The following is a 13,069-nucleotide window of genomic DNA, read 5'->3' on the forward strand; positions in this document are numbered from 1 at the left end:
GATTTCTTGAAGTCTTTGGCCCTGTAATATTGATTGTAGCCAATGTGATTCAGAAATGATTGAAACTCTTCAGTGGTAGGCTCTTGAACTCTGAAACCCTGGGGGGTTTCTTTCACACCGATTGCCTTGAGAAAAGTGGACTTGAAGATAGGCACAATCATGTCACCGGCGATCTTTTCCTGCAACACACCATCATCGAGTTTAATGCTTGTGAATGCTCTGTGAAGATGATGAAGTGGAAGAGGCGGTTCGGGAACTTTAGTGAGAGGAATAGAGATTGGATGAGTCGCGAAAAACTCGGTCATAACACGAACATATTTATCATAATCTTCAGGATTTAGGGAAAACAGTTGCGTTGTGTCCCTTAGAAATGGTTCATGGAATGTTGATGATGAAGGACCTTTTAACTGTTTTTTTGGCAATGCACTTCTTAGGAGTTGAGGCGGTTGGAGCAGTTTTTGGTGGTGAAGAGTGGGTAGCCATTGTTGCAGAGTGATGAGAGCTTGATGAACACGAAGACCACAAAGAGAATTTGATGGTTTTGGAAGTATTAGGCGCGTAAAGAGGGAAACGGGTTAATCGATGGGTATTTATAGGTAAGGGATGTGGGTCGGGTCAGTGGGCGTAATGATGAGGATCCGAATTCGAAACGGGTTGCATTAAATGAGTAACTACTTTTGGGGGTTGAGTTGACCTGGGAAAGGAAAGGTTAGGTTGTTTGTATCTTGAAATGGAAAACCCTAAACCACGATTCGATGGTTGCTTTATGGGGGCGTGCAATCATGTCACTAAATTCAAGGAAGATAGGATAAGGATCTTCTTGTAAAGTAACCGTTGCAAAAACGTTTCGCCTTATTAACCTTTGGAATTCCGGATGAGTGGTTCTGGACAGCGTATGATCCGGAGGATAAAGAGTTGTGCTCCGGAACATGGTTGTTTTGAAAAGTGGTATGGAATGAGAAATAATTCGGAGAGAGTTTCGATTCCGGAGTCAAAAACATAGTGCGATTTCGGAAAAGGTTTGTGATTCCGGAGCAAAAATTCCGGAATAATGATTTTCAAGAATTTCCGGAGTGAATTTGAAAAAGTTTCCGGAACATGATTTGGAAATCATTCTGGAGTGAGAATTGAGAAAACTTCCGAAGTAAAATTTTGAAATTCCGAAGAGCAGAATGCAATACCTTTCCGGAGTGGAATTCCGGGACGCCATTATGAAGTATATTCCGAGATGAAAATTCGAGCACTATGACAATGTGGACTTTGAATAACAAATAATCAGGATGAAGTGTACAGCTTAAAACTTAAGTGATGGTCAGAAATAAAGACAAGTAAAATGATCCTATGTATTTCTAGAGAAAGTAGTTCCGAGATAAAAAAAATTTTGAGATCAGAACTAATTTTCTTTCGAATACGTCTATCAAAGAGAACAAGTCTCTTGAAAGAACCAAGGATCTGGTATCATCATACCCATCTTGTTCAGAAAACCATTGGATTTGGTTTCGTCTAATGCCATAGTAAAGACATCAGCAATCTCATCGTCAGATGGAACAAGAATGAGTTCAATGTTACCATTTGGAACATGATCTTTTATGAAATGGTACATTATATCAATGTGCTTAGTCATTGCGTGCTGAATAATTGCAATTGTACTTTGAGAATCACAATAGATAGGAATGCGTTGAAAGCGGTAACCATAATCCAAAAGTTGAGATTTCATCCATAGAACCTGATATGTACAGCTGGCAGCAGTGATGTATTCGGCTTCGGTTGTAGAGAGTGCAATGTAGTTTTGTTTCTTGGATGAACAAATGAAAAAACACCCACCTAAGAATTGACAACCACCTGAAGTGCTTTTTCTATCAAGTTGAAGACCACCATAATTTGAATCTAAATAGGCTTGAAGTAGGAAGATCTTGTTTGTTGGGTACCAGATTCCGAGACTCTTTTTTATCTTTGAGGTATTGGAAAACTTGTTTGACGGCCAAGAGATGAGACATCTTTGGGTTGACTTGAAATCTGGCACATAAACATGTTGAAAACATGATATTTGGACGACTTGCTGTGAGATAGAGCAAAGATCCAATCATTTCGCGGTACTTCTTTTCATCAACTGAGACACGAAGGGTCGACAAAGATCTTGTGTCCGAGAGCATGAAAATGCTCTACAATGTTGAGTGTTTATTAGGTTAGAATATTCCCTTTTATGAAAAACATATTCCATCCACTAGTATATAAAGTGGAGGTGATGGTCATTTTATTGTAAGAGTGTTCACTATGTAGACTTGTAGTTTAGAGAGAGTGTGGTGGGATCTCTCCCACCATGGGAGAGTTATCTCTCCCAACCATGAGTGTTCTTGTAATATTTTATATCTCTCTATTTATCAACTACATTTTTACTCACATATATTCTTCATCATTTTCATACACGATTATCTTCTTGGTAATATCTTCCGCACCGATCCAATCGAGAAAATGGGAACCTACAAGTGGTATCAGAGCAAGACCTTGGAGATCTCACGATTATTTCAAGGGAACGATCCTGAATGGTTTATTATCTTGAAGATTTTCATCATATATATAGTGATTTATTTACTGTTTAGTTGGTGGTGTTGCTAGAAAAATAAAAATATGCTGCTATTGTTCATACACTATTGCTGCTGTTGAATTTGAGTTTATGAAAACAAAAATATGTTTGTTAAAGAAGATGAAGTTCTCTTTAAAAAGGTGGTGTTTGATCTTATGGTTTGTTGAAGAAGATGAAGTTCTCATGGTTGGGAGAGATAACTCTCCCATGGTGGGAGAGATCCCACCATACTCTCTCAAAACTACAAGTCTACATAGTGAACACTTTTACAATAAAATGACCATCACCTCCACTTTACATATTAGTGGAGGGATGTAACATCCCCAATTTCACGGCCCGAAAAGACCGATTTGTTTATGCTCTGTTTCATAAAATCAGAGTAATTCTTTGATTAAAAGAGTTGCAAAATTTGTTCCCAGAAAACATGATAAATACTTTATCCAAGCATCTCCGAAGAGATGTATTTTATTTGTTATAAAACATTTGGGATGTACTGGTCAATACAGACACATAAGCATAAACCGAACTTACATTCATCTACACTAATGATATAGATCTCTTTAATCTCTCAGTGTAATGTGTCTTTGTATCGATACCTGTGACACAAAAATATTGAGTGGGTCAGGTTTGGAAAACCTGGTAAGTACAAAGGGATTTCAATCCCACAATGTTATAGCATATATATAATATAGAATTCACACAATATAAAATTTTCTCTCTCTTTGTGTGTGTGTGTGTATATATATATATATATATATATATATATATATATATATATAAACCAACTCTTACCCGCACCCCGTCAATCCTCTCAACGAGACTAAAAACTAACCTCTCAACCTGATCCATACTCCGGGATCTAAAACTAACCTCTCGACCTGATCCATACTCCCGGATCTAGTAACAAATAACTATGTCCTGTCCATACTCCCGGACTAAGGACAAATGACTATGTATTAATCCATACTCTCGGATTAATGATAGATTATATGTCCTGTCCATATTCTCGGACTAAGGACAACTGACTATGTCTTAATCCATACTCCAGGATTAATGACAGCTGACTATGTCTTAATCCATACTCCCAGATTAATGACAACTGACTATGTCTTAATCCATACTCCCGGATTAATGACAACTGACTATGTCTTAATCCATACTCCCGAATTAATGATAATTAACTAAGTCCAATCCATACTCTCAGACTAGGGACGAATAACTATGTCTAATCAATGCTTTCGGATCAATGACATATTTTAATGTTCTATTCTCCATATATATCTCACTCGTACTCATAAAGAGATACTACCCTATAAACATTATAACCAATCTTAGGTTTACTCTTTAACCTAAATTATGATAAACAATCAGGTATGTTCTTTAACATTTAATTAAGACATCATCAAATAACTCACACAAAACATATATTTAATACATTGAAACAATACTTGTATTAAAATCATGTTCATGAAAGGGACTATGCACTCACCTGATATGACGATGCTCAGAGAGTAATACGGCTCTTAAAGTGATATTCTTCGATGAAATCGGAATGTTTTCTCAGAAACCGGACTTCTCGCAGGCAAAGTTTCGGCTTGAAAACTCTTTCTCTCGGGATCTTCGGAGCGTCGGGACTTGCATCGGGTGTTGGGATGATACCGGGGCTTTGGGGGGCTAAAAGATGGCTTAAAGATGAGTAGAGTAGGAGAGAGGTTGAGAAATTAGCAACCAAAACCGGTTGCCTTCGATTTCTATTTATAGGGCTAAAAATTCAGTTTTCACGTCGTCAACCTGTTGGAATAGTGTCTAAGGCTGCAACTATATTAGGCAAGTATTTGATCCGGTTGTGCATGGTCCTTTTGGGTTGCCTTCACCATAGCAACTTGATAGGATGATTTATTAAGAGAGAGTAAATATTATTAATATATTATGTGAATAATATAATGAATAATATATTGTTATTTGATTAATATAAGTCATAGAATTAATTAGAATTATTTGGTGACTTAAAGAGATTAATTAAATAAAGGGGTATAAACTGTCAATTGATTGATAGTTAAGCTTTAGACTATAATTCCATTTGGATATGGTATGGACGAATTCTAAGAGGTTTAGGATAGCTAAAATCGTCCATATACTTATCTTAGGAATGGATTTGGATAGCCTTAAGAGAAGATTATCCAATTAGGGTTTAGGTTGTAACCCTTAAGGAGTCTACAAGTATAAATAGACCCTATGGCATAGGGAATTCGACACATCTCCTAAAAGCAAGGAACCTCTGGTCGAATTCCTTCCCTCTCCTCTCTCCTAAATCATTCTTATTGCTATTGGTGTTTGTAAGCCATTAGAGGAGTGACACTTGTGACTCTAGAAGCTCCAAGACCTCAAGATCAACAAGGAACTCAAAGGTATGATTCTAGATCTGTTTCAATGTTGTTATTTAACCTAATTAGTCATTAGAAGACTTGGATTCAATGCATGTTTATTAGAAAGCCTAGATCCAAGCATTAGGGTTTTGCATGCGCACATAGGAAAGTTCTTATGGCTAAAACCCAACAGTGGTATCAGAGCATAGCTTGGTTTTCTTTAAATTGTTGCTTGATTAACTGAAACAAACCTGCAAAATTCGATTTTTTGGTTTCTGTGTCACTGACTCGGCGAGTCCCAAGGTGGACTCGGCGAGTAGGCCTGACTCGGCGAGTCCCCTTATGCACTCGGCGAGTCAAAGCGTCAGGAATGGCCAGATTCGGGATTTCTTTGTAATTATCTTATCTAAACTTTCCATAAACTAATTAGATCAATGTTAATTCGTTTTTATGATAAATATAACTGCAATCTTGATTTAATTGAAGATATTTATCTTATAATAAAATATTTAATTCCTTATATGATAATTAATTAATTATTTTGACTATTTTGGTAATTATCTTTCAAAGAAATCTTGAATAAATCAAATATAGATAATTAGGATATTAATTGTTAATTGGAACTATTTGTTATTTGATCCTCCATGTTTTAAATGTTTAAAACCTACCCTCATGTTTTGAAATTTACTTTTGTGATTAAAAGTTTTAATTTAGACAACTTAAATTTCAAACCCTAGATTTTAAAAGTTTTAAAATACAACACTATACAAATATGATATTACTAGAATAATATATATATGTATAACTAAATGCTAGGCTTACCGTTAGTAGGCCTCATTCACGAAGCCGATCTATAAGGTGGGTATAAGGTTGCGTCCTATAAAATGGCGCTTAATGGGTGTACACTCACACCCACCGCTTGCTTGATTGGTGGAGGGTCGTTAGCCGAACGGGTAGGATAGGGCAACCTCATTCTCTCATTAAAAGTATAATAAGAAATATAAAGTAACTACATATATTTTTTAAAATTTCCCAATCCTAGTTACTTTAGGAAAAGTGAATTGATGCAATCCCATGAAATTACACTTTGCACCTTGCTAAGATGTTAGTGGAGCGTGTGTGGTTTACCGGCACACTAATTGGTTCTAAGCGAAGGTGGCAAAGGGTGATTCATTGTTTATCATAGTTCGATGGAGCGTGTGTGGTTTACCGGCACATCGAATAGGTGATTGTTACAATGAAGGCACCATGTGAATTTGCATGGTAATTCACACCCGCTTTGTGATCCTCGACATCCCAGTCACAAACGAGAGGGGCATATCGAGATTTAAACATGCCATTGAATAGTTTCAATGAATCTCATCCGAACCTAGGAATTCTCAAAAAAAAAAAAAAAAAAAAAAACACTTAGGACTAATAGTGTAAGTTTTATGATGGAGAATTAGTGAATCGTCATTCACTTACCTTCAATTTATTTGCATGTTAGATTACGGCATCCCTTTTCTAGTATGTAAATGTTATTGTTGGATCCTAGCCCTAATTTTCTTATTGGGTGATAATTAGGGATTCTTATTCTAATCTATCTTTGTCCTTTTCTAATTGTAGATGTCGAACGCAAACAACGCTGCTGCTAGTTCTTTCACGTTGATGAGCCTTTGCCAAAAGGTCACCTTCGATGGAACGAACTTTAGTGAATGGATAAGATACATTCGCACCATTGCTCGCTATGAGGATAAGGAGTATGTCCTCGATGAGAAGCTCGAGAAAATCAACCCCGAAATTTCTACTCCCGCCGAAATCACCGCCTTTGAAACTCATGAGCGAGATGCAACGAAGGTACATTGCATCATGATCGCCACCATGAACTCCGAATTCCAAAAGTCCTACGAGGACATGTACCCGTACGAGATGCATCAAGACTTATTGGAGAGGTACCACCAAAACGCGAGACAAGAGAGGTACGAGATTTTCACTAACATGATTTCCGCGAAGATGGGTCATGGAGAATCTCTTACCGTGCACTTGCAAAAGATGCAAAGGTATGTTGACCGCCTTCGCAAGTTAAATGTTGACTTCGGTGAAGACTTGGCGATCGACATGGTGCTTCACTCTTTGCCTCCGATGTACAACCAATTTAGGATGACCTACCACATGAACAAAGAAGAGGTCACCCTAAGCAAGCTCCAAGGTCTCTTGAGGGTTGCTGAGAGCAACTTCAAGGACAAGTCTGTTGCACCCACTCCCAATCCGCCCGCTGCTCCTATCTTGACTATTGGACAAGGGAAGGGAAAGAAGAGGAAAGCTTCATCGAAGAACTATCGCAAGGTGAAAGCCCGAGATGGTGCCTCTTCTAGTGGGACCAAAGTTGATCCCGCCAAGCCCTGCTCTAACCCGAAGGAGGCAGAGTGCCACCACTGCCACAAGATAGGACATTGGAAGAGAAGCTGCCCGGATTACCTGCAAGCAATCAAAGAAGGAAAGATCAAGCCATCTTTCGCAGGTATATATACAATCAAATCTAACGATTCTAATCATGCTATTTCTTGGGTTCTTGATACCGGTTGTGGTTATCACATTTGTTCTAATGTGCAGGGACTAAGAAGAAGTAGGGATGTGGAGCAAGGAAGGATCAATCTAATCATGGGGAACAGAAGATCGTCGCCTGTGACCAAGATTGGAGTGTATTCCTTAGTGCTTAGGAATAGTTTAGTTTTAGATTTGAACAATTGTTGCTATTCGCCAGAAATGGCAAGAAACATCATTTCATTTCATGGTTTATATAGACAAGGATTTAGATTTTCTTTTAATAATGAGAATGGTTCTATTTTGGCTTATCTAAATGGTGTCTTTTACTTTGAAGCTATACCATGTAATGGAATATATGAAACCGTTATGATTGTTGATAACTTAGGAAATGATGTTTTGAATATTGATTCTTCCACTAGTATGGATAAAGCATCCTTGTGGCATTGTCGTCTTGGACATGTCAACAAGAAACGCATAGCCCAACTCCAAAAGGATGGAGTGTTGGACTCATTCGACCTTAGGGAAGATGACACATGCGAGTCTTGTTTGCTTGGAAAGATGACTAAGTCGCCCTTCACGAATACATGTGAAAGGGGCGAGGGTCTATTGGACCTAATACATACCGATGTGTGTGGACCGTTTAGATCAACCACGAAGGATGGGAACCGCTTCTATGTGACTTTTACCGATGATTATAGTAGATATGGGTATATCTACTTAATCAAGCAAAAGTCAGACACCTTTGAAAGGTTCAAAGAGTTCAAGAATGAAGTGGAGAATCAGTTGGGCAGGAAAATCAAGATGCTTCGATCCGATCGAGGAGGAGAGTACCTAAGTCTTGAATTCCACGATTATCTCAAGGAGTGTGGAATAGTTTCACAATTGACGCCTCCTAGGACACCGCAGTTGAATGGTGTGGTAGAAAGGCGTAATCAAACCTTATTGGATATGGTTCGCTCTATGATGAGTCGTGCTTCACTACCAATCTCTTTTTGGGGGTATGCCTTAGAGACTGCCACCCATATCCTTAACCGAGTCCCTACTAAGAAGGTTGCCAAAACACCTCACGAGATGTGGACAGGGAAAGCTCCCTCGTTGGCACATATCAAGGTTTGGGGTTGCGAGGCTTTCGTAAGACGAGATACTCACGACAAGCTTGAACCTCGAAGTGAGCGATGTATTTTCATCGGCTACCCGCAGACATCCTTTGGATATCTCTTCTATAGACCGAAGGACAATGGTGTCTTCGTTGCAAGGAGAGGAGTTTTCCGAGAGCGAGAAATCATAAGCCAAGGAGACAGTGGGAGGCAAATCGAGCTTGAAGAGATTCAAGAGTCGATAGATGAAGGAACCTCTACCGCTGGCACTCAACCCGAGGAGGAAACTCCGGTTGAACCGATTGACGAATCCTTACCTCTTAGACGTTCCGATAGAGTTAGAGTTCTACCCCAGTTTTATGGTTTTCATATTACTACCGAAGGGGACACGTATATTAGTGATGGTACACTAGTAAACCTTGATGAACCTAATAGCTATAAGGAAGCAATGGCAGGCCCGGAGTCTGCAAAATGGAAAGAGGCAATGGATAGCGAGATCCAATCCATGTATGATAACCAAGTTTGGAATTTGGTTGATTATGTGCCCGGACGTAAGACCGTTGGGTGCAAATGGATCTTCAAGAAGAAGACCGACGTGGATGGAAACGTACACACATATAAAGCGCGATTGGTTGCGAAGGGCTTTACTCAAACTCCTGGAGTTGACTATGATGAGACCTTCTCACCAGTTGCGAAGATTAAATCTATTAGAGTGATGCTAGCTATTGCCGCATTTCATGATTATGAGATTTGGCAAATGGATGTCAAGACCGCTTTTCTTAATGGGAAGTTGGCTGAGGATGTTTACATGGCTCAGCCCGAGGGGTTTGTGGATCCGAAGCATCCGAATAGAGTGTGTAAGCTTGAGAAGTCCATTTATGGACTTAAGCAAGCGTCTCGCAGATGGAATCTTTGCTTCGATGAGAAAGTCAAAGAGTTTGGATTTGTATGAAGCGAAGACGAGTCTTGTGTATATGTCAAAGCCAGTGGGAGTATAGTAAGCTTTCTCGTCCTATATGTCGATGACATATTGCTCATAGGAAACGACATCCCGACTCTGCAGGAAGTTAAGTCCTGGCTCGGGAAGTGCTTCGCTATGAAGGACCTCGGAGAAGCTTCTTACATTTTGGGAATAAGGATAGTGAGAGAAAGAAGTAAGAGACTAATTGGACTTAGTCAGAACACTTACTTGGAGAAGGTACTGAAACGTTTTAGTATGGAAAACTCAAAGAAGGGAGAATTACCAATACAAAGTAATGCCAAATTGAGTAAGACTCAAAGTCCGAGTACCGAAGCTGAGATAGCAGAAATGAGCCGAGTACCATACGCTTCCGCAGTTGGCTCAATCATGTACGCTATGACTTGTACTCGCCCTGATGTAGCCTTCGCTTTGAGCATGGTTAGCAGATATCAAGGGAATCCTGGCAAAGCACATTGGATTGCGGTGAAGAATATCCTTAAGTACCTTCGGAGGACAAAGGAATGGTTCTTAGTCCACGGAGGGAGTGATGACTTGAAGGTGCGAGGGTATAGTGACGCCAGTTTTCAGAAAGACAGGGACAACTACCATTCGCAGTCGGGCTGGGTCTTTACCCTTAATGGAGGAGCAGTGACCTGGAAGAGTTCCAAGCAAGAGACCGTAGCTGATTCAACGTGCGAATCAGAGTACATTGCAGCGAGCGAAGCGTCGAAGGAGCCAATATGGCTAAAGAACTTCATCGGTGATCTTGGAGTCGTACCTGCCATAAAGGAGCCCATGGAGATTTTCTGTGATAACGAAGGTACGGTTGCCTTAACCAAGGAACCGAGGGATCATGGTAGATCAAGACATATCGACAGAAAATATCACTTCATCAGACATCGTGTAGAAGAAGGACAACTCGTAGTGAAGAGGATATCATCAGAAGATAACCCAGCAGATCCGCTTACGAAGGGACTGAGTAGGTTTAAGCACTTACAGCATGCTAGGAGTATTGGGCTGAAGGATGATATTAGCATAGATTAGATAGTATTAGAAACGTGTAATAGATAAATGTAAATTGACATTTGATGATTAAATAAAGGAGTTTTATTTATGAGTAATGATACTATCTTATGTTAATTGTTTAGCTATTGTTTCACTTTGCATGTTTTGACTTCCAGAATAATTGAGTTTATTAGGAATAATCGAATTATTCAAATGGTCCACAATCGTTCATATGTTGGGAGTAGATATGAAAGAAGATTGTCATGAATTGGTTTGTAGAGTGTCTAAATGGTGTTAGACATAGCAAAGGATTGCTGCAACGTTCATGAGTGCTTATGAACTAGTTTTGAGCATTGGAATAAACCCACGCTTGCTGGAATCACCTTGTGGAATACGATATAAAAGGTGATCGCAAGACGATAATATCATATAGTCTTAAAACATAGATATATGGTTTATCATTTGTTAATTGATTGTACATTGATAATACGAAAACGCATCAGTAACTTGGTGTTATAAAACGTATTGTTGTGTATAGTTGGTTAATGAATAAGTAAATGCATATAAGTCGAAGTTTATCTGTAACTTTTATCTAAGAAGGTAAAAGCGATATCTCGGTCGCTCGATGATTTGATTTGACTTATGTGCCGGGCCCGGTCAGAACTGAATTGATGTGTTCGATTAAGTTCTATGTCAAATAAATCAGAGATCGAGAAACCTAAATGCTTGACTAACCATTCCATAGGATTGTCAACATGATATCTAACAGAGGACTGTACGTTCCCTTATCTAAAGGACAAGATTGATTAGATCAGAGTTGACAGCGTCTTTGAGAGCTATGATTGCAAACCGAATTGTACTTGTATAGTTACTAGACTTATCCAAGTGGGAGACTGTTGGAATAGTGTCTAAGGCTGCAACTATATTAGGCAAGTATTTGATCCGGTTGTGCATGGTCCTTTTGGGTTGCCTTCACCATAGCAACTTGATAGGATGATTTATTAAGAGAGAGTAAATATTATTAATATATTATGTGAATAATATAATGAATAATATATTGTTATTTGATTAATATAAGTCATAGAATTAATTAGAATTATTTGGTGACTTAAAGAGATTAATTAAATAAAGGGGTATAAACTGTCAATTGATTGATAGTTAAGCTTTAGACTGTAATTCCATTTGGATATGGTATGGACGAATTCTAAGAGGTTTAGGATAGCTAAAATCGTCCATATACTTATCTTAGGAATGGATTTGGATAGCCTTAAGAGAAGATTATCCAATTAGGGTTTAGGTTGTAACCCTTAAGGAGTCTACAAGTATAAATAGACCCTATGGCATAGGGAATTTGACACATCTCCTAAAAGCAAGGAACCTCTGGTCGAATTCCTTCCCTCTCCTCTCTCCTAAATCATTCTTATTGCTATTGGTGTTTGTAAGCCATTAGAGGAGTGACACTTGTGACTCTAGAAGCTCCAAGACCTCAAGATCAACAAGGAACTCAAAGGTATGATTCTAGATCTGTTTCAATGTTGTTATTTAACCTAATTAGTCATTAGAAGACTTGGATTCAATGCATGTTTATTAGAAAGCCTAGATCCAAGCATTAAGGTTTTGCATGCGCACATAGGAAAGTTCTTATGGCTAAAACCCAACACAACCATCATTTTACGTCGTGACCTTGGACGTCATCAGGTGCGTGATCGCGATGTTCAGTCTGTCAGGCTCTACAATACGTCAGCACTGAGTTCATGTCGTGAACCCCTTTTTCACGTCGTGAACTCTGACACAGTGTTGGGGTTCGCGCCCCGGACTTCAGAAATTCATAACTTTCGCATACGAGCTCCGTTTTCGACGTTCTTTATATCCACACGTAGGTGAGATTATGCTCCACAACTCTCGTTTAGACTCCATCGGTTAATTTTGACTTTAATTTTTATTATATTTATTTTTAGTAGGCCGGGACAGGAAAACTCCGTTATAAACTCAAAACTTCTTCATCCGACGTCCGTTGTCGTCTGTCTTTTTACCGTTGCACTACTATCGACGAGAACTTCAATTCTCGTTTAGATTGTTCCGGATAAAAAATCACTTCATCATAAATTCACTATTTACGTCGCGTTGTGTCGTGCCGGTTTTGTCGCGAAACTTCAACAGGTGATAACTTCTTGGTTATAACTCAGATTTCAGCGTTCTTTATATGTACGGAACCCTTGTAACATATACTAAAATTTAGTTAAGATTACTCATTCTAAATAATGTTCCATCAAAAAGTCACTTTTGATGCTTATCGTCTCTAAATTGACTAGCCCGGATCTACGGGCGTTACAATTATGTTCTCCTTAGGATGATTACGTCCCGGAATCATCAACGAAAATAGGGCTTGTATAATGATTCGATATGTTATCTTTCCACCCTAAGTAATAAATGTAACTTCTATGTTTCTTCGAATGAGTATCTAACCCTTGGACTTTTTGACCGCAGGCGGTGCTCAATCTTGCACCTGCTCTTCGTACTATGTTGGACT

The sequence above is a fragment of the Lactuca sativa genome, chromosome 5 (genome assembly GCF_002870075.4).
Source record: "Lactuca sativa cultivar Salinas chromosome 5, Lsat_Salinas_v11, whole genome shotgun sequence".
In the NCBI taxonomy this organism is placed as follows: domain Eukaryota; kingdom Viridiplantae; phylum Streptophyta; class Magnoliopsida; order Asterales; family Asteraceae; genus Lactuca; species Lactuca sativa.